A 24,810-nucleotide genomic window follows, 5' to 3' on the forward strand; every position below is an offset into this window, starting at 1 on the left:
TTACCAATAATAATTATCCTCTGCGAGAGGTTGAAACACCTTCCTTTTATATTATAATAGCTACCGCCAATCCTAACGCCGAGAAGTAGATTTGGAAAAGCTACTGATTAGTTTGGCTTTATATAATGCAGGACTATAAGGCCTATTAGCCAGCCATAATTAACGAGCTTACGTACGCCCGTTTAAAGCTTTATTTCTTATTTAACGGCTAGACTACACGCAGTGGTAAACATTCTCTTACCGGCGTATGTGTTCACCTTAATTATAAAGGCAGAGTCGTTAACTACTTAATTACTCTGCTAGAGCTACTTGGCCGTTATATAGGAATTAACTACGCAGAAGTAATTGGTAACGTTCTTACCTATTTTAACGTTAGTAAAGAGAGGCTTGGCTATTTTATTACTAATAATGCCGTTAATAATGGCACTTATATAGATTATCTATCTACCAAACTTAACTTTAAGAAGGAGGATTGTTGGATTTAATGCGTAGCTTATACGCTTAATCTAGCAGCCTAGTTAATTTTATTTAAAAAAGATAAAGACGTATATAAGAATAAGGATTTAAATATACTAGTACGTTAATTAATAGATCTTAACTTCCTATTCCCTTACTAACCTCTACTAAGTAGGATAAAGAACGCTTCCTTAAAGAATAGTAAAGGGAAGGCCCCCTTAGCGTTCTTATTAATATCCTTAATTCTATTAATACACCTCAGCTTTATTAAATCTTTAAGGATTATTAGTAAGAGGAGCAGAGCAATCCACTAGAAGCCAGCTTTAAAATTCTTAAAGTAGTTAAGCTAGTTAAAACTAGATGGAATAGTTATTATAACGCCTTTACCTAAGCTATCCTCCTTTATAGCCCAATTAATTTAATTGTATAATATATAATCACAAAGTATAAAAAGGAAGTAGCTCCTTTAGTAGCTAAAGGGAAGCTAGTACCTCTACCTCCTCTAGTTATTATAGGTGGAGCTTTAACCTTTTATGATTAGGACGTTATTATTAACTACATTAATATCCTATTACCAATTTGTAAAGCTACTAAGATGCTTAAAGCTAAAGGCAAGTTAGGCCTACATGGAGCAATTTAGGAGGTTATTCCTACGCTTAATTGGCTGCTAAAGCTCTTTAAGGAAAAGAAATCTTAAGTAGGTAAAGCAATAATAGAAGACTATCTAGATTAAGAAGTAATTAAGGATTACTACGCAATTAACCTTAATTATGGTTGGTTAAAGCTTTAGAAGTATTTTAAGAAGCTTAATAAGACTCTTATCTACTATGCAGCCGTCCTACTTTATCCTCTTTATAAATACTTCTGCAAATATACATGGGCAGATTACCTAGATTGGCTAATTAAAAACGATACAGCTTTCCTAAAGCTTTGGCTTTAATATAAAGCTTAACTAGATCCTCTAACTACGCTATTAAATTAGTTATAGAAACGGGCACACGCGGCGTTAGGTAGAGACGACTACATTCGCGCCAATACTTATAGCTCTTAAGGCCTTGTCGACGTCGACGAATATGAGACTTAAAAGGCTTAAGAGCCTCTTAACAACAACCACCCGCTTGCGAACGATCCTATATTATATTAGTAGCAGGAGCGATTAACTCAGCTAAAGCTCTTAAGAATAGCTCTTAATATACTGACTATACTAGCTATAAGCGACGACTGTAAACGAGCATTTAGTGAAGCTAGTGATCTTTTAGAGCCGCGTCGATCAAGGCTCCGCCCTAATATTATTGCTGCTCTATAGTGTAATCGCAGCTACAAAAAGATGGGCTTTAAAAGGTCTAGTAGAAGTAGTAAGTTCGCTATAATCTATATAGGAAATAGCTAATATCTAGGTTTAGTAATAGAGTCCTTATTGTTAAAGCCAAAGCCTCCCTTAAAGCCTCCCTTGAAGCCTCCCTTAAAGCCTTCCTTAACACCACGCCAAGTCTTGTAATGGCTACCACTACGCAAATATACTATATAATTACTACAAGTTATGGCTGCGGAGGAGCTTTAGGGTGGCTTACGGCCTAAATTTTGTATACTACACCAAATTTCTATATAAAATTAATTAAGCGGCTAAGCAAGTAAGCAAGCTGATGATTTATTTTAAATAAGCTAAGTAAGCGAGCTTAAGGTATTAAAAATTGCAAGCAAGCAAGCTAAGGCTGCTCAGCTTAGCTTGCTTGCTTATTACCAACTCTAGTCTCTCTAGCTAGGACGTAATCCTGCCTACCTACTAGGTATACTAGGGGTTAAAGCCTAGCTAAGGGGTAAGGTCCCTAAAGCCAGCAGTGGCTACTACATACTACGCCCTGTGGGAGGTTTTAGTTCCTATTTCACGTTGCCTATAAGAGTCTCCTTATAATAGGCCGACTGTATCTTATAGGAGGGGGGCTGTAAAGATACCAGGTCCCGCACTAGATGACCTGCTCCCCCCCCTCCTACTAACTAAGCTTATGTCCCCTCTTTTTATAAGCTAGCCTATATCTTTAACCATTAAGTCCTTGTCTAACTGGCCTATATTTCCTTAGAGCCTCCCCTATATAATACGCGTTAGGTTATATACACCACGCCTATTAAAACCCTCTTATAAGTTACCTGGTCGAACGCTATAGGGCCGTTAAAGCTGGCCTGTGTTTCCGCTGCCTAGAGCTTTGCCCGTGTTTCTACCTCGTTAAGCCGTCTAGTCGCCGTCGCGTCGCTATTATATCACTATCGCGTCTGTCGTCCAGGTCGCGCGCACTATGCCTATTAAGACCCTCTTCTAAGTTACCTAGGTGTTGGATACCAAATAAGCCCTTATAAAGGGGCCTTAACGAGTTCTCTAGGCAGGGCCTTAATAAATTCTTTATAGTGGCCTTAGGGCCTTAACAGGTTTTATATAAGGTATCTACAACGCGTTAATATTAACAAGTTCTTATAAAAAGAGGTTCCCTACGCCCTCGCTGTATCCCTTTACGATCTTACAGCTAGTGCAAGCCTAAGGGTATCCTGTTGTATAACTAGGACGCGTCTACGTTAACTAGCTATAATAAGGCCAGTTTTGGGCCTGGCTATAAGCCAGGTAGTTGTACATCGGGTGGTTTTTATATCCCAGTTTCCCTTAATAGGCCTCCCTAGGTGGTAGAGCAGGAGCCTTAAGCGGAGGCAGTAAGGCTCCTGGTGTTGTTAAGGGCGATGCGTACGCGTCGCGAGCTCAACACCACAGAACCGCAGCGACAGCGCGCTGCACGCGCTGCGACGGCTCTCTACCATCGCCTCTGCACTTGGCCATCAAAAGGAACGATTTCCTGATAATGTTTCCACCCGCGGCAACGTGGACGCGTGCAGTAGGGCTTTACGGATTAAGGAAAGTAATAAAAGAGTGTCTAGATTGCTAAAGGAATAAATTAACGAGGTATAAGCTATATGGAGGGCTATAACCTATTAAAATACTAGAGAGACTATAGGAGGTTATATTATAGGACTTTATTATAAAGCTACTAAAGTTAAGAGATCCTATTACCGGATAAGATTATAACATAATCTTAGTAATAGATAAGTTAACTAAATAGGGCTACTTTGTAGCATGTATAAAAGAAATCTTAGTGGAGGATATTGCTAAAATTTATATTAAAGAAGTATTCGCAAGATACGGAGTATTAAGTAAGATTATATTAGACAGAGATTTAAGATTCGTAGTAGTAAGAGGTATTCTTAGCGGAGTAAGGAGTACAAGTAGTAACTTCTACTGTATATTGCCCGCAAACGGATAGTTATTCCAACTGATACTGGTACATACAATATTCCAGAACATTTCTGCCTCATTTTAGAATAAGTCGTCCTTGTTCCAGAATGAGTTATATATCGCTTTAATCGACCTTATTCCGGACTGCTTGTCTTATTCCAGAAAAGATTTAAAGCTATATTAAGATTTAATAGAGCTTTTTTAACTTCTCAATAAATATATAGATTTGGTAGAGCGTAGTCGCGATATCTAGTATAAAAATATATAATTTTGATTTTCTAATAAGATTTTCTATTGCTCTAGAGATTAAATTTTACCACCCCCCCTTAACCACCACAACACTATCAGATTCTATCTAAAGTAGGTTACACTACGCTTAACAAGTATATTTAAAGGCATTTCCGCATTATAGATATAGGCTATAAGTAGTAGAAGCCAATTAGGTAGGGGGTAGTTAATCGCGTTCCCTAATACCAAAATTTATAAATCGCGTAAAGCTTTAATCTTATTAAGATCTATTAAAAACCAGGCTCTCTAAGGTTCTGCTAGTCGTAGTCTAATTGCCTAATTAGGTTTAGCGCGTCCGCGACGTAGACCTCTCCTAGCTACGCCAACCTTACTACCCCCATTCTCCTAGCTTAATTAATTACCTTCCTTATCTACTATTATTAATTAAGGCTGTGTCGAACTTTATAGTAGAGTCCCCCGTTAGGCTCGCTTTATTTAAGAGTTAATCTAAGTACTAGTAAGCCTTCTATAAGCTCTTGCTAGAGGCTCGCCTAGGGAGTCCTCCGTCAGTTAATTTATATAAGGCCCCCCTCTATAGTAGTAGGAAGAACATTCTATATTTCCTTTTCAACAGCTACACCATTAATCGCTACATCCTCGCCTATACCCACAATAGGTAGGCCGCGTAGTTATTAAATAGGCTTTAACTACTGCAGAGAGCGGCAGGATCATACTAACACTCATATTAAGGCAAGCATTATAGGTCTCCAGCGGCTTAACAAGCTCGTTGCCTAAGAAGAGCTCCTTAACAATTCCGTACTAAGTACGAACCTTAAAGTAGCCGTAATTTCGAATCTTATATATGCGGCCGGGTATACAGGAGACTTCAGTACTGCGTTAAAGCTTTTTAGGAATTCTAAAAAGGACGACGTCACCTATATTAAATTCGGTAACGTAGTATTGCCTACTATACTTCTTCTTTATTTATTTACGGGAGTAAGCAGCTTATTATCAAACTCTCTTATGCAAATCTAATAAATCATAAGTAAAGAAATCTGAACGTTATAAGGGAATCTATAGCTATTACAATCGTAATTCCTTCTAACGTTCCTTAAGTCTCTCACGCACCTGCCGTATAAGCTCTCGCTATAGTAGTATAGAGTGAATAGGGTAGTTAGAGTCCTTTAACGCCAGAATTAACTCACGCCGGTAAGAAGGCGTGGCGACGTCATAGTACTTATTAAAATCCATAGGTAGTAGGCCTACTCCACTAGCTACACGGTAGAGCTATACACGTAAATCTTTAACCCTTATAGCAAGATCATCTATAAAGGAGCCTCCTAGTATATAAAAAGTATCTTCTGGATCTTTAATCCAGTTATCTAGATATAACTCCTCCTGCTAACAGATAGATCGCTACCTTCTTTTAATATTAAGATTAAACTCAGCTTGCTATAGAGCTCTAGCAGCGGCGTCAGCTATAATCTGTCTATTTAATTCAGTAAACTCTTCTCTTATTAATTGCATCTGGACGTCTTAGCTTAGTATAGGAAAGCCTTCCGGTAAAGGCGGAGGCTACCTAAATCCACTTAATCCTAACAACTACATAGCCTCCATAATCTCGCGATATTAACTTAAGATTAGTAAGCAGCCTTTAAAGGTCTAATCATTATTAGATAAAGTAGGGTTTAAAGGAGTCCTTAGCCTCTGCATATTATCTTCTAATTAACCCTTATTCTCCTCATCTTCTAATTAACTATCATTCTCCTCATCTTCTAATTGATCCTCATTCTCCTTATCTTTATATTCGGCCGCGACCGAGCTCTAGCTGCCGTTTGGTTCCTCATTAGAATATTTATCGTCCTCACGCTCTTGCTCAGCTACCTGTCACCCATCACCGTTCTCATCTAGTAAAGGGCCGAGAACTTCCTTATTGCCATTAAGATCCTCTTCCTCCTCAGCTTTAAAGGTATCAGTGACTTCTAGCGGAGGCTCTGCAGTAGCCCGGTAACCGGGCGCCACTAAAATAAATAGCCAAGGATCTCTCCCATAAAGGCAGTAGAAAGGTATACAGCCAATTAATTTATGGTAGGTGTGATTAATTAAGGCTGCGATAATTAGGCAAGCCGCCGCCCATCGCGAAGTTCCTAAGAGTCGCTTTACTGCATAAAGCTTCTTCTTTGCATAACCATTAGCTTGCTCTACAAGGCCTTACGACTAGGGGTATTATAGCCGGCTATTAATTACCTTAATTCCATAACGCCGAAGCAGTATAAGAAGGGCGCCTTTAAATTCTAAGCCGTTATCGCTCTACTAAATACGCGGGTAAATATAATGATGTATCTATTAGAGCACAGCTATAGCGACTTACTTAGCGGTCTTCTGCTTAAGGGGGTATAGGGCGCAGTATTTACTAAAGTGATCGCGTATCTGTAGGATCCATTTATATTCGCTGTCGGCCTTATTGCGCATATCAATAAGATCGCCCTGGATATAATCAAAAGAAGCCCTAAAGACAATTGCATTAAGCGGTAGCCGTATAGCGTTAGGAGCGCTCCTACGAAAATATTAGTATCACATACAACTAACAATTTTATAAAAAGTTAAACTTACTTAATGCATACCCGGCAGTGTTCTGGAAGCTAAATAACTTCCACCAGCTGTATACCGTATTAATTGGCCGCAAGCGTACTATATGTCTTCTTCTGCCCTATGTGGTAAAGCTCCTTATAGTACCAAACAATAGTATTATATATTTCTGGCTCAGGAATAACCTTTAAGCTATAGTTAGATAAGCGAATTAGCCGCCTCCAGAGGCCGTGTATATGCTTTTTGCCTTATTCCTATATAAACCAGCGGCTCTTAGCCTTTAATTTAGCGTTGCGTTCGGCCTATAAGAGAGTTTTATAACCCAGATTGGTAAGCTAGGAAATAATATCGTTATATTTTTCCTAGGTGACGCGCTTTATAGAGACGTTCCGAGTTTCTTCTAGATACTTAGTAAAGGCAGGCTTTACTATAACTGAGAAGGAAACGACTGCTTAGCTAGCGTTATAGTCTTCGTTTATAGGAGTATCGGTAGGAGGTAAGGAAGCCGTAGGCGCGGAGGCGGGCGCGGAGGTAGGCGCGGATGGTATTGCTGTTGCTAGTATTAGATTTAAGCTAGCAGTAGAGTCAAATATATATTTAGAACTTACAGAAAAGGCGTGCATATTGTTAAGGATCTAATTAAGTCATATGTAGAGGCGGTAGGTAAGGAAGGATAAATAAAAAAATTTTAAAGTTCGTAATAGCCCCTAAGCTAAGCCTAATTAGGCGATTTTTAAGCAAAATTAACACTATAAAGGAGCTCACGAGAGCTTTGCAAAATGCCTTATACTTAATTGCAAAATATTATTTAACCACCAAATATACACTTATTAAGGGGATCTTTTAGCGACGTTATGTAGGCATAGTTAGCGTAATTTAAGGTTATTCTAGAACCTATGCAATAACTATTTACCAATTAAATCTAGATGCGAAGAAAAATAAAAGTATAAAATGTATATATTTTAAAGAGCTTTACGACTCGTAGTATGCGTGTGGGCCTTGGCGAGCCTCTACCTACTATACCACCTAGCAATTGGCCTAACCTTTAAAGATCTTTTCCGGAATAAGACAAGCAGTCCGGAATAAGGTCAATTAAAGCGATATATAACTCATTCTGGAACAAGGACGACTTATTCTAGAATGAGGTAGAAATGTTCTAAAATATTATATGTACCGGTATTAGTCGGAACATAGTTAAACGGAAAGATTAAATTAGACACTAGAGTAGTATCTAAAACATTATATTAATTATATATAGAATAATTAGGTATTACTATTACTAGTTATATAGTTTATATATAATATAATACTACAAGAAGGAATAGGTATATTACTATTTAAGGTAAATTATAGATACGAGCTAAGAATATCGTTATTACTATAGTAAGTAAAGAAAATAAGTAGTACAGCTAAAGAAAGAATAAAGATATTAATAAATCTTTATATAGACCTTATGGAATTAGTAAAAAAAGTATAAAAAAGTATAAAAAAGTACTATAATGCTAAGAGATCTAAAGGACTAGATCTTAAGGAGGGAGATAAAGTATAGCTACTATATAAAAATTTCAAAAGTTAATGACTAAGTAAAAAGTTAGACTACGTCAGACTAAGACCTTTTAAAATTACGTAAAAGATTTTACTAATTATATTTAAGTTAAACCTACTAGCTAAGATAAAGATCTACCCTATATAGTATATTATAATGCTAGAACTAGTATACGGGAATATTAAACTACTAGTTTATAAAGCAGATACGTATAAAGGATAAAAGGAAGATAAATAGTAAGTTTTAAAGATTGTTAGTTATAAGGACATTAATAATAAAATATAGTATAAGGTTAAGTGGATAGGCTATAATAAGACTACCTAGGAGCTACTAGAAAATTTAAAAAATGCTATAAGAAAGGTATAGGAGTATTAAAAGAAATTAGGTTAGGCAGTATTAATAAAATAAAATAGCTAAAAAATAAGTTACCTAAGGGGGACCTAAGAAGAGCAGTTGCTAAACTACTTAGATTTGTTTTCTTCTTAGTTAGAAGAGAATTTATTCTTTTATTGCTAAGTTTCTATAAACCTTATTCTATAAGCTTCTACTCCTTAAAATAGACCTTCTTATAAACCTTCTTAAGATAGAGTAACTAAGTAGACGCCGCGATATAAGCATTTAGGGCCTTCTGTTCTGCATTATAAGAACATTTTAACTTAATAAGGGCTTAAGATAACTCGCTATTAAGATAAGTAGTAGTAGATTAAATATAAGACCCTAAGACAGATTAATTAGGGAACTAGATAACTATTAAGAGTAATAAAACGCGTATATTTAGTATTAAATATAAAGCGAACGTTACAGGACGAACGAATATTTACTTTAATATACTCTAAGTAAGAGGACGGTTATTAAAAGGATAGACTTACTAACGTAATGTAAACTAACCCCTCTTTTACATAACGAGAACACGGAGATAGTATAATTTCACTAAGCGATAATATTATAGTAACGGTGCGAGCATAACGTTAGGCGTGTAAAGAAGAAGAAGTTTTAGGTATAATAAGTAACGATATTAACTAAATTAATTAAATAGACATTATACCTCTAGTAAATAACTTAGAGATATTAAGAGTCTTTAAGGACAAAGATAGAAAGGAGGGAGATGGTGTTATAGACGCTTTAAGTACAATATTATAACTACTAGGAAAGAAGTTGGAAGCAGCTAGTTAGTTAATTAAGGTATAGTCTAGAATAGAGCTAATAGAACTATATAACGAGGAATAGTAACTAAGGTTATATAACGTGCTATATATTAAACGTAAGGAATAAGAGGAACTTATATACCTTATATATAAGACGTACTTTATATATAAGGAGGATTTCTTAGAAGTATAGTTATGTATTTAAAGGACCACAGTCCCTACCTAGATAGTTCTTCTCTTCTTATAATAATTTTTAAAATATAATTAGAGTTAATCTATTAGGCAACCACTTTATTAGTTATTATTATATTGTTAACTAATCTATACCTATATACCTAGCCTATTAATAAGTCTACCGTAGTTCCTACTATAAGGCTTCGTTATAAACTACACCGCTATTTTAGTTACCTATTAGTTTATTAATTGCTTAGGGTTCTTTAGTAAGTAGGTTATAAAGTTAAGATTAAAGCAATTAAGCATCTTATAAAGTACTACTATTACTACTAAATAAACTAGAAATCCCCTAGCCAATTTAAGTTTACCCTTAAAGATAACTATAACTTTAACTTCTATATTATTATTAACGTTATATATTTTAGCGGTAAGCTAGTACTCTAAGTTATTAACTTTTTAACCTCCTTTTAAGCCGTAAATTTCTTAAAGGATATATTAACTAGGAATGTATAGGATACCCTTTAATTATATTAGATTAATGTCTACCTAGAACCCCCTAATTAAATTATCTATAATATAGGAAAGAACTTCTTATCTATAAAGTTTTAATAATAGACAAAGGCAATAGCAATTAAAGTTAAGGAAGTCCTTATTAAGGCATATAATAGTATTTAAAAAAATAGAGTAATATTACGCGCCATTACGCCGCGTATATAAGATTATCTCTTTAGAACTAGAGGATGCTAGCGAAGAACTTACCTTATAAATAGCTATTAAAGCCATTAACAATTCCGCTAGCCTAGATAGACTTATACCTATATTACTAGTCTTTAGCGCCTACCCTTAAATAACTAATAATTCTTTACTATTTCCTTCCATTATATAATAAGCTAAGGCTATTTATAAGGCAATAAAGGAGGTATAATGTCTCTATACTCTATACCAGGTCAATAATATACTAGGAATAAGAAATGGCCTAAATACCTTAACTACGCTTAATCTGCTACTCTAGTCTAAGGTATACATATAGTGTAAAAAGGGAGAGTAGTTAGGCCTATATTAACTTATTATAATTAATAGTTAAACTTATACTATTTAAATGCCTTACAGACCCACTTAATTCCGTTTAACCGTTATTAAGCCTTACTATAAAGATAATAGTTCTAAGCCTTTATAGGATGCCCTAAAGGAGAACTACAATTAACGTGCTCTAGAAGGCGACTATAATTCTAATATAATTATAGTAGAGGTTCCGCAACTATAATGCGGTAGAGGTTACCTAAAGGGATTACGAAATCGCTAATATCTTATTAATTTTAAAAAGTAATTTGTTACCGCTATTAAGAATAGAGTTAAGTTATTAATGGCCTTTATAATAGCTAAGGAGAAGGTTAACTTTAAGCTTGCAAAACAGCTCTAAAAGGAAGGTCATATTATAACTCTTAAAGCTCCTTTTTAAGTATCTAATAAGTAGGAGATTGATAGTCTTATTATAAGAAGAGTCTTTAAATTTAAGAAGTATAACCCTACTAAGTTCAATGAAGTTCGCATTTTTAAGTTAAGAATAGTTAATAAGATTAAAGGCAAAGCTACTAACGCCCTATTTAAGAAATTAAGGCTTATTATCTAAGGTTATAATAATAATAGTAAGGAGGTAATTCTTATGTAATCTTCTATAATTTAATAAGCTAGTTAGCGGGTTATTATTACGCTAGCTCCCTCCTTAATAAAAAATAGAATAGCGGTTTATTTATAAAATATTACTTAAGCCTATACCTAATTAGAGACGCACCTTTAGCGCCTAATATTAGTATACCTTCCGGAACAAATTCGTTACTAGTATCCTAAAGATATAATTATAGTTATGCTTAAGCTATTATATAGAATTACAGAGGCAGGAATTTACTAGTAGGCTACCTATAGCAAGCACTATAAAGGGAAGCTTTTAATAACTACTTCTATATTTAATCCCTACTTCCTTATTATAACTACGGGAACTCTATNTAGAATNNTTNGNATATAAANTAATAATATAATTATNTTANGAGACAACNAGTTNNTANCTCTTAAAGAAGATAAGCTAGTAAAGGTAAATCTTATAGTAAAGCTAAAGGAAAAGCTTAATTTAATAATACTATTACTCTTTAATAAATGTATCCTCGCCCTAAATAAGGATTCTATTGCTTTACGCTAGAAGGGTTAAGGTAAAAAGATTAACGTTATTAATACTAATTCTCTAAAGTAAGGATATGTGGAGTAACGCGCTTATAGAGCTTATATTACTTCTATCTGTTAACCTAAGGCTTTATTTAATCTCTTTATTACCGCCTAATACTAGGAACCAACTAAGGATAATATTCTTACCCTAAATAAACGTCTTTCCTAGTAAATAAACCATCTTAATTAGGGACTACTCTACGTGCCTATTAATCTTCCTATCGCTAAGCTCTTTATATTTATTAATAGATCGTTTATAAATAATAAAGATTTTAGCTCCTAGCTAGGATATAAGATTATTATCGCGAATAAATCTACTAGAGAGAATAACTTTATAATCTACAGTAATCTTATTTATTAGAGCTTAACTAAAAGCAAGCGCGTTACTTAAAGCGTTTTAGCGTTAAAGATATATAAAATAGTTAGCGGAGTTAATATAGTAATTGCAATTGGAACTACCCTAAAGATAATTATAGATCGACTTAAACTTCCTGCTATCCCTATAATTATATGCACTAACTTATATTCCCTCTATAAGTGTTTAGTTAAGCTTAGTAATATAAAGGAGAAGCGCCTTATAATTAATATTATAGCACTTTAGCAATCCTATAAGCGTTAAAAACTTTTTAAGATTTAATAAATTAATAGCTAAGATAACCTAGTAGATATAATAATAAAGGCGAACCTAAATAAGGTACTAGAGACGTTTATTAATATAAATACTTTATATATATAAGTTAAAGGTTAGGTTAAAAGAGAGTAAAAGTATAACATTCTATAGACCCTAACTTAAACTAGCTAATTAGGATTTTCTATCCCTAGGATAGAAAATTACTATTAGCTTGCTTACTACTAGCGCCTTAGCAGCCCTCCTAATAAGATATCTACCTATAACTCCTAAGTAAGAAAGCACCACATACTAAGAGGCAAATTTTAGAATAGTGAGACTTATATTATAATAGCAATAGTAAGTAAGGAGGATTAATATTAATTATACTAGTCGAGCGGTATATATATATAGATAGCAACCGCAAAAGAAGAGTTGCTAGTATTAGGAATATAGGCAAGTTGCTATTACGTAGGGCAAGTTGCCGTCACATGTCGCCGCGGCACTAGCGTGGCGAGGAGCCCTAAGCTCCTCGCCCTTCCTTAAGCAAAAGGAAGAAAAGAATAACAATTATTATACTACCTATAACTTGTAGATACGTAATATCACCTTATGTTACCAATAGTTAGAAAATTAAGATCTTAGTAATCACTTCGATTTTTACAAACCTATAGGCCGCTAAATTAGCTGTAGATAGTATAATAAAATCTGCGAAATGCGTGTATTATTACCTAAATTTTGTAGATATCGTCGTATTAGGAATCCTTCTATAGTCGCTTCGGAAAGAGACGATCAAATGTTAGAAACGATGATTAAAAATAGAAATTTGCCGAATCTTTACCTGTTTGAACCCTTTTTCTATACTCGCGTATGCCACCACCTACCCTCTATGCTATTATATCGCCATCGTCTATTTTCTAAAGCTATTTAAAGCCTATATTATTTCCTATCTTAGTTAGCGCTATGGCGTATAGGAGAAAAGCTAAAGCACCTAAAAATACCGTAAAGAACACTTCTAAAGCGCCTAAAGAGGTAGACCTTACTGTTAAACCTATACTAACGCCTTTTACTATTGCAAAACAGCCTAAAGATTTTTAAACCTTTCTTCTAAATATAATTATATACGCCAATATTATAAAGATATTTAGTAACATTCTAGCTACCCCGTTTGGAGCCTTTAAATATTAAAAGTATATTGCCTAAAATATATATTAAGCCAACAAACATTATGGTCTTCGTTCTTTCTAGCTTAATTAATTAACTACCATTATTACGTTATTAAATTTAAAAGATTCTATAATACTTAAAGAGGTAAACAATATAGATAAATAGCGCGAAGTAGAGGGAATAATAGAGGCATATTTAAAGTACGTAAAGAGGGTATAGAGGGTTAATCTTATAGTTAAATATAAGGCAGCTACTGCACCTATTAACATATCTACTAATACTAGAGATACTAATTTTACTACGGCCATTAATACGGCGCTTTAAGCAAGAGGTATTCTAATTAAAGCAGCGGCTAATAAAGAGGTAGAGTTCTCTAGTAAGGATTATAATAGTATAGTCGAGGAAGCTGCTAGTAAAAAGAAGGCGTTAACACCACTAAAATATAGAAAGAGATTGCTAAACGGCGTAAATATATAAAAGCTAAAAGCAAGCATTTATATGCGCTACTTAAACGCCATTACTACCTTTAATAGTACTATAAGAATAAAAAGTATGGTATTATATACTATTTTAAATTCGACTTAAAGCACTACCTAATACTATTTTACTACTTAATGCGCTAGTTAAAAGCAATAAAATAAAAAAAAGCTATAGTTAATATACCAGATCTATCCTTACTATTAAAGGTTAAGTATAGTAAGTACCTATAGAATAAGGAGGGAAAAAAGATGTAAAGGCGTCCTTAGGCAGCTATAAGTACCGTTAAGGTAACTCTTATAGCATAGATAAATTAAGCTCTCCCTTCTAATAACGGTAGTAACAAAAGGCTTATACTATAGTTATATAATTACTAGCCAATTCTATTTAATAATAAGATCTATTATTAGCGGTATTAACGCTTTTAATAAACTAAATATAGTAGTAGAACTAGCTATAAAACTAGTAGATGCTAAAGTAGTTATAAAGTACTATATAGGCAGTACTGCCTTTTTCTATATTACTAACTATTGCTAATAGTTGTTCTATAGTAGATCCTATACTAAATATAAAACCTTTTTTAGTGCCTTCTTTATAGAACGCTTTATCTAATTCTACTCTATTTTCTAAAACGCCTATTAGTCCTTACTATTTACTTTTAAATATACCTTTTACTAGCCTACTACTTAGTAGCCTTGCCTGTAGTAATATTAAATAATTAAATAATAAGCTTAGCGCCTTTATTTAATAGCTATAAAGCCGTTATCTAGCCTTCGCCTACGCCTTTACTAAAGTAGAGTTAATTTTAGTTAATAAGTACTATATCTTTAAGATACTTAAGTATACGCTACTTAATAACAATATAGGCCATATAAAGCTATATAAGGTTAGTTTAATATGCAGGCTTATTAATTGCATAGTAAATAACTTAGAGGGCTTTAAAATAGATTGGTAACGTTATAGAACTATAGTAAAGGCCTTAACATCTTAATTAGTAGGCGCTCTGTATAATAATAAACCTTATCTTTCTCTTTATCTACTGCTTAATTCCTACCCGTAAGAAATGGCCTTTTACCCTTTTATTAAATCCTTATTACTCTACCACATAGTTTAAAAAGTCGCTAGAGTTATTTTAGTTTAGCTTTAAATTAATAAGTATATAGCTACTACTTTAAGTTACAAAAAGAGGCCTTAATTAGATTAAAATTGGGTAAGTAAGGAGAAAGATATTCAAGACTAATATTAGCAGCATTATAGATGCGTTAAACTTCTTAGGTTTAAGTAAGCAGCAGTATTAATATGCCTATTCTTTATAGTTGCTATATACTTTATTATAATGGATTAATATATCATCTATTACTAGAACTAAATAAGGCTATAAATAAGGCTGTATATAAGTAAAAACCTTATTCTTTATTTATTAAATAAACATTAACCTATTAATAGAGCCTTAGTATATTAATTAACTAGGTATATACTAGTAGCAAGTTTTATTTTTTAGATCTTTTAGTTCCGATATTTCTTTAGTAGATATATTAATAGGTGCCTACCTATACTTCCTATTTATTGTCTTCTTATTATAAGCTAATTTGTTAATAAAAATAAACTAATCGTGCCTATAGCTATAGCTATAGGTTTAAATAATATAGTTATCTCTTAGGCCTAGGTTGCGTTATTATACAATTATTATTACGGACCTTATATCGGCAGTAGTAGCACTGCTAAGGAGAGACATAAATGGACTAGTGGTGGAAGTATAAAAGGTGCTGGAACTAGTTAGACTATAGGATAAGGGGTAGCCGAGTTACCTAGCTAGTTACGTTATAAATTTAAAATATAAAAATATAGGAACGTGGAAACGTAACGTACTAACGTACTAACGTACTTAGTATATTTCTTAGGCGCAGTATTATATATTTAAAGGACTACAGTTCCTACCTAGATAGTTCTCTTCTTTATAGTAAATTTTAGAATATAATTAGAGTTAATCTATTAGGCAACTACTGTATCAGTTATTATTATATTATTAACTTCTTATTTACCTATACACCTAGCCTATTAGCAAGTTTACCGTAGTATTTCCTATAAGGCTTTGTTATATATTTACTATCTAATTACGGTATTAATAAAGTTAAACAATATACTACCAAAAGCACTAGTTATAACGCCATTAATAGTAGTAACTACTTTAGGAATAAGTAGAGATACTAATATATGGGATACGGATTTGTAGCTAGTTACGGTAGGTCAACTATAGGAAATAGTTAATTAATTAATAGATAATAACTAAATACTTAAGGAATGGATTAATAGTATTAAAGCAGTAAAGGTTAAGTTACTATTAGTCAAGCGATTCTTAGGGAAGAAGTTAAGGCTTAAAGGGTTTTTAGTATAAATATGTTTTAAGGTAATGCAGGAAGGTGCAAAGCTTGCTACACTAATAGACTAAATAGTTTACGCAGGATTATTTCTATCGGGAAGAGCATTTAAGTAGTTTAAATCTTACTTTACTAAAATATAGGAGAATAGAAGTATAACTACGAACCTAGAAGTTAAGTTTATGTTCTTAAGTTTGGGGAGAATTCGCGGAATAACTTACCCAGATATTCGGAAACCCGAAAGGAACCACTATAGTAAAAAAAAAGCTTTAAAACCTGGTATAGCAAACCTTAGTAATTAAGTATATAACGTAGTTCTAAACGCTAGCTATATAGGTTAAATAGGGACTTAAAGCGAAAGTCTAGGACGCGATTATCCTAATAAAAGACGCGGATATACTTAGGGAATTAATAGATTAAGCGATTAAGATTAGTAATAGGATCTGTTAACGGGAACAGGCCAAGAAGGGTTAAGATAGAGTTCTATAGTTGTATAAGGCGTAAAGTACGCATTAACTAAGTTAGAAACTATAGAATAATAGACTAGAGCTAATGGACCTAAGCGGTACTAAAAAGTATAGGGGTAAGTAACTATAAGACCTTAAAAGATAAGGATTAAGTAATTAAAGGTCTAAGAAGTAGAGGCTAAACCAGGGATCTTAGCAGTAGAAGACGTTTAGGCAAACTCCACAATAAGAAAAATAGTTTAAAAAAGGAGCTTGTATAAATTACGGAAAACAGGGTCATTTTGCTAGAAATTATAAAGATAGTTAGAGAAACTATGCGGTAAAGGGAACCAGACTGGCAGATAATATATATAATAGTATACTGCGAGGAACCAAGGAGTGTTTAATTAAGAGTTTCGCGTTCTATTATAACAACGTATACTAAATTTATAAGGACGCTAAGTACAGCGCAAGCTATTAGCTATAGGAACTAAAGTTAGTAGAGCTTAGAGGAACTAACGAACTATCTTGCAGATCGGATATTAAGGACGATAAATTTAATATAGGCGAAACATTTAGCGACGATAAGGTAATAAAGGTAGCTTACTAGGAGTATATAAACCTTAAAGAAGTTATATTAGAAGTAGAGACTAAAACCACTATAAAATGGGGGTTAATAATAGAAATTATAACACCATTAGATACGGCATCTATTGCTTTATAAAACGGAAGGAGAAATATTTATTTAAAAAAAAATTAAACAAGCAGATGACTACTAGTGTTAGCTTACCACTTAATAAAGGTAAAAGGCTATAGGCTTAAGATTCTTAAGAGAAGATAAGATACGCTTAAGGACCTATAATAGACGATAACTAATAGAGTAGAGTAACTGCTTAGTTTAGTAATATATAAATAAGCTTAAGACGAAGTTTTCTAAAGATATAAGATTCTTAAGACGAGATAAGTAAGATTTAAGATTTTTAAGATAAGATAAAAACACTATAGAAGCCTAGTTAGACTAAGACTGGAGCTAGGCTTAAGAAAGAAGCAAGCTTAGGATTAAGAGTTCTATAGGACTAAGATTTTAATACATAAACGAGGACTATTAAGAAAATTAACACTAAGACTAAAAAGTAAGAAGACTTTAAAGATTTACTTATAAGGCGAAAAACAAAAGAAAGTATAGAGGAATTTAGATAGAGAATCCTTATATAGTAAGAATAGAAACTAAACTAGAGATTTAGTACACTAGGTTATACTAGAAATAGAGCACCTATATAAAGAATAACTAATAGACCTAAGATAGGCACGCTAAGAGTAAAATAGCTTATTAAACTAAAATAAGAGGAGGACTTAGGGATCCCTATTAGGTTTAAAGAACAATATATAAAGGGCTATTATAATATAGTAATAAGAAGATACTTCCTTACGGATAGGCCGTATATACTTTAATAGCTATACTAAAAGTAGTATAGGCAACGACATAATAATAAGTAGGAAGATTTCTATATATAGTTAGATAAGCAAGTTATTTAAGACCACCTTATTATAGAAAAAGCTATAAGTTATATTAAGGGAGCCTTAATTATAATATTAAAGGATCTAGAGGAATAATTAAAGAACTAGAGAAGTAAAAGGCGAATCTTAATACCTATAAACAAAGTTATAACATTTAGATTAATACGATAAAGGTTTAAACTTAAGGATAAAGATAAGTTAAGAGTTAACCTAGAGCACCTAGTATATTATATGCTATTATAGATTATATATATAGATAATATATATAATATATATAAGAATCTAAAAAAGAAAAATTGGAAGTACTTTATAAGAATATATTGGGCGCTAGAGGAGTAATAATATAAAAATACTAAGTATATACACGGATAGTATTTAGTAGAAGTTTAGGAGTTAGGGGACTTAATACTTTAACCAGAAAGATTCCTTATAGAAAAATGTCTTAATAGATAATAGTAGTAGGAATGCCTAGAGAATATATATCTATAGTATATTAAGAATAAAAAGCGAACTAGGTATTAGCTAAAGAGTAAGCTAAGTGCACTAGGATTAAGCAGCTAATAGTTAAAAAAAAAGTGGAGGCCTACGGAACTAGAGGAAGCCAGTAGTAGAGCCTTAGACCCTTAAAGGAATTTAAGGACAATACCTAAATTTATAAGTTAATTAGTAAGATTATTAGTTTAAAGCACTAATAGATAGTAGAGTAATTAGGAATTATATCTTACTAGTAATAGTTAAGCGGATAGGACTACCTTACAGATAAAAGGAACACCCTTATTTATTAGTTATAATTTTAGGAGATCTAATAGCCTATAGAGGAGGTATTATTAATCTTAAAATAGGACCTATTTAAATAACTATTAAAGAAAGACGGATTAAAATATCTTTTAATATTCTACTATTAGGACAGGATAAGGCAGTATTAGGTATGCCTTAGTTATAGAAATACAATTTAAAGATTAATTAGATTATAGGTTAGGTTAATATTAGGAATACTTAATAATATAAGATGCGGTAGTAAACTAAGTTAGTATAGTACTAAGATAGAGCAATATATAAGGAAACTAAGAGAGGGTTATTTTATATACTAAAGAGATACTATAAATATAGTAAAAGGCTATAGGGCCTAAAAAGCGAAAAAGCTGTTAGAATATATAGTATAGGACTATAAAATAGAGTTAGAACTAGGAATAAGTCTAAGGTTCTTTTTAACCTATAAGCTTACTTAAGAGGAGTTAAGAGCACTTAAAGAGTTTATCTAGGAGAACTTATAAAAGGGATATATTAGACTATTATAGTTATTAGTAGGTTATTTAGTGCTGTTTATACCTAAGAAGAACGGAAAACTTGGACCATATATTAACTATAGACAGTTAAATAGCATTACTAGAAAAAATAGATATCCTTTACCCTTAATTAGCGAAATTTAGGACTAGATAGGTAATATATAAATCTTTATAAAGATAGATCTAAAACAGGCGTACTATTAGATTAGAATTAAGGAAGGCAACAAATAAAAGGCAGCCTTTATATTAAAGGAGGGACTATATAAACTATTAGTTATATAATTTACGTTAATAAATGCACTAATAATATTCTAAAAGAGAATTAATAGTATATTAGGAGAATACCTTAATAAGTTTATTATAGTATACCTTAACGACATTATTATCTACTTAATAACTAAGGAAAAATATGGAGAATATATTAAATAGGTCTTAAGGTGATTATAGGAAGAATAAATGCTAGTAGTAATTAAAAAATGCGAGTTTTTTTACTAAAAAGACCAATTTTGTTAAATTTATTATTAAATTAGGTTATATTAGTATAGACCTAAAGAAAATTAAAGCTATAGTAAGTTATTAAGAACTAGAGAACGTAACGTAGTTAAGGTTATTCCTATGGTTTTGTAACTACTATAAGAGGTTTATAGCATAATAGTTAAAGAATACTAAACCCTTTACTAGGCTTATAAAGAAAGAGGAACTATAGGTTTAGGAAAATAAATAAAAGAAGTTGTTTAAGGAACTTAAAAAGTTATTTACCTAGGAACTAATCCTTTAAATCTATTAACTAGGATTAAAAACGGTTGTAGAACCAAATATATTAAACTTTATATTAGAAGTATATTTACTATAAAAGTATAAAAATATATAGCACCTAGTAGCATATTATAGTTAGAAAATAATATAACTAGAGTTAAACTATAACATCTATAATAAGAAGTTATTAAGTATAGTTGTAGTACTTAAGAAATAGAGAGTATTCTTATAAGGCATAAAAAACTATTTATAGTTAAAATGGATTATAAGAACCTAACGGGATTCCTAATAATAAAAGAACTTAACTAAAGATAAGTTAAATAGGTAGAAATGCTTATAGAATACCATTTTAAGATTTAGTATACTAAAAGAACTAAAAATACAAAAGTAGACGTACTTAGTAGAAAAGCTAAATTATAAAATAATAAAAAACTATTAGGAGTAATACTACGCAAAGATAAGGATAGATTAATTAGATATAATTACCCTAAGCTAGTAGTAACTTAAGAAGATAATAAACTAAAAAGAGTCTATAAGATACCAGAAAGCTTTTAGGTATAAAGAATTTTAGAAGTATAGCTAGAAGATCTATAAGTAAATATATATAAGAATTAAGAAGTAAAGTATATCCTAAAGAGCATCGTAGAATATTTTATAGAAGACTTCTATAAGGAAGTAACTTAAGGATATAATAGAGTAATACGCTTAATATTAAGACTTTAGAAAGAATACATTATTAATAGGATTTAGGGCATCGCTAGAAAAGTAATAAGGGAGTATTTAAATTACTAAAGGAATAAGCTAATGAGATATAAGCTATATAGAGGGCTATAACCTATTAAAATACTAGAGAGACTATAGGAGGTTATATTATAGGACTTTATTATCAAGTTATTAAAGTTAAGAGATCCTATTACTAGATAGGAGTATAACGCGATCCTTATAATAGTAAATAAGTTAACTAAATATAGCTACTTTATAGCATGCACAGAAGAAATTTTAGTAGAAAATATCGCTAGAATCTATATTAAGGAAGTGTTTATAAAATATAGAGCACTAAGTAAAATTATATTAGATAGGGACCTAATATTTATAGCAGTATTTTAGGAAGTATTTTTAGTAGAATAAGGGGTTCGCGCAGTAATATTAATAGTATATTACCTATAAATAGACAGTTAAACAGAAAGATTAAATTAGACGCTAGAGTAGTATCTAAGATATTATATTAATTACGCGTAGAATAATTAGGTATTACTATTACTAATTATACAGTTTATATATAATATAATACCACAAGAGGGAATAGGTATATTACTATTTAAGGCGAATTACGGATATAAGCTAAGAACATTATTATTACTATAGTAAGCGAAGAAAATAAGTAGTAAGGCTAAAGAAAGGATAAAGATATTAATTAATCTTTATATAAACCTTATAGAATTAATAAAGGCAGTTAAAAAAAAGATTAAAAAAGTACTATAACGCTAAGAGATCTAAGGGACCAGATCTTAAGGAGGGGGATAAAGTGTAACTACTATATAAAAATGTCAAGAGTTAACAACTAAGTAAGAAATTAAACTATATTAGACTAAGACCTTTTAAAATTATATAAAGGATTTTACTAGTTATATTTAAGTTAAACCTACTAGCTAAAATAAAGACTTACCCTATATAGTATATTATAATACTAGAGCCAGTATACGGGAATATTAAGCTACTAATTTATAAAGCAGATATGTATAGAGGATAAGAAGAAGATAAATAGTAGGTTTTAAAGATCGTTAGTTATAAGGATATTAGCAATAAAATATAGTATAAAGTTAAGTGGATAGGCTATAATAAGATTACTTAAGAGCCACTATAGAACCTAGGGAACGCTATAAAAAAAGATATAGGAGTATTAGAAGAAAACGGGTTAGGTAATATTAAGAAGAAGCTAAAGGTAAAGGGATTAGTTAAGGGTAATAGATAAGCCGGATTATCTAAGGGACCTACCCCTAGTATATTAGCAGTTTCCGCCTTATTCTAATTAGAATCCTTTTTAGCCTTTTTAGCCTTAAGCTTAAAGAGACCTTATTTAATAAAACGTAACTCCTTTAAGCGTACCTTTTTATAAACCTTTACTAGACGGTTTAAATAAGTATAAGTATCTAATTAAGCTTTTAGAGCCTAAGACGCCTTATTAAAACAACGCTAAACTTTAATAAGGGCCTTGGCTAGCTTACTCTTTAGTTTTTTAGCTACTACTAATATATAAAACCCTAAGATAAATTAAATAAGGAACTAGACAATTATAAAGGATAATAAGACGTATATACTTAGCGTTAGAGACAAATTGGATATTATAAAACAATCGTATATTTACTTACGTATACTTAGTATAGGAAGAAGGTTAGTAGCTAGATTATAACGGAACCTTATAGCAGGTACTACGATAGGCTCGTTATTAGGCTAAGTGTGTAAGTAATATAAATTAAAGTTAACAACGTAATAATAACTGGTGGAGTGGTTGCTTAATAGATTAACTCTAAATATATTCTAAAAATCACTATAAGGAAGGAACTATCTAGGTAGGAACTATGGTCCTTTAAATACACGACTATACTCCTATAAAATCCTTCTTATATATAATATATATGCGCTCTATCTACTCTATTATAGATTATATAAATTATACAGATTATATAGATTACATTATATAACCTTAGCTACTATTCCTTATTATATAGTTCTATCGGCTCTATTCTAAACTATACTTAAATTAACTAACTAGCTTCTTCTAACTCTTCCCTAAGTAGTTATAATATTATACTTAAAGCGTCCATAACACTATCTCCCTCCTCTTTATCTTCGTCCTTAAAGATTCCTAGTATCTTTAGGTTGTTTACTAGAGGTATAATATCCATCTAATTAATTTAGTTAATATTATTGCTTATTATACCTAAAGCAATTTCTTTGTCCTTAACTACTCGTCGTACTCACACTGTCGCTGCGATATTATCTCTTAGTAAAATTATACTATCTCCATATTCTTGTTATTTAAAAAAGGGGTTAGTCTATATTATATTAGCAAGTCTATCTTTACAACAACCGTTCTTTTACTTAAAGTGCACTAAAGCAAATATTTATTCGTCCTCTGACGTCCGCTTTATCTTTAATACTAAATATACGCAACCTATTACTCTTAATAGTCGTCTAGTTCCCTAATTAATTTGTCTTAGGGTTTTATATTTAATCTGCTGCTATATAGCTAGATAATAAGCTATTTATTACTCTAGCGGAGTTATACTATTCTTATAACGTAAAACGGGAGGCTGCCGATACTTAGCAACGGGCCCTTACGTCTTATCTTACGGCGTCCGCTTAGTTAATCCGTCTTAAAAAGGGTTATAAGAAGGTCCATTTTAAGGAATAGAAACTTATAGAATAGGGTCTATAGGAACTTAGTAATAAGAGAACTAATCCTCTCCTAACTAAGAAGGAAATAAATCTAAATAGTTCGGCAACTGCTCTTCTTAAGTCCCTCTTAGGTAACTTATTTTTTAGTAATCCTTCTTTATTAATACTACCTAACCTAATCTCTTCCGATACTCCTACACCTTTCCTATAGCATTCTTTAAACCCCCTAGTGGTTCCTAGGTAGTCTTAGTATAGCCTATCTACTTAACCTTATACCATATTTTATCATTAATATCCTTATAGCTAATAATCTTTAAAACTTACTATTTGTCTTCTTTTTATCCTTTATATATGTCTGCTTTATAAACTAGTGGCTTAATATTCCCATATACTAGCTCTAGTATTGCGATATGCTATATAGGGTAGATCTTTATTTTAGCTAGTAGGAGCTAGTAGGTCTAACTTAAATATAATTAGTAAAATCCTCTATATAATTTTAAAAGGTCCTAGTCTAACGTAGTCCAACTTCTTACTTAGTTATTAACTCTTAAAATTTTTGTATAGTAGCCATACTTTATCTCCCTCCTTAAGATCTAGTCCCTTAGATCTCTTAGCATTATAGTACTTTTTTATTCTCTTTTATACCTTTTTTACTAATTCTATAAGGTCTATTGTTCGTACTAACTTAATAGCACGAGTGAGTCAGATCCAGGGGCACGAAATACGTGTAGTATTATATGCTCTTTTGGATAATGGTAACTGTCGATTGTATCAAGCAGGCTACGTGGTCTATATACTAATACACCTCCCCCCTGATTAGTTAGTGCTTTATAAGTGCACCAGACGCGTAAGCGAGTGGTTGGTGCACTAAACGCGTAAACGCGTACCTGGTGTACCGAACGCGTAAGCACGCGGTTGGTACAATAGGTGCTATAATTATACACTGGCGGTATTTGAAAAATAAAACCACCTGTGTACAGCCTCCGTAATTGCTTTAATAAAACCATAAAATACAAAGGAAAATACATAGGAAATCTCCCCTAAGGTGCCTTCTAGGTTGCCTTCTAAATGGTGCTCTAAGCTGGCCGTAAGTCCTGCTTACGGTCCATAAAATAAACTATACGGCCTTTTAACGGGCCGTAAATGC

This window comes from Cenococcum geophilum (assembly GCF_001692895.1).
Source record: "Cenococcum geophilum 1.58 unplaced genomic scaffold K441scaffold_6, whole genome shotgun sequence".
NCBI lineage: Eukaryota > Fungi > Ascomycota > Dothideomycetes > Gloniales > Gloniaceae > Cenococcum > Cenococcum geophilum.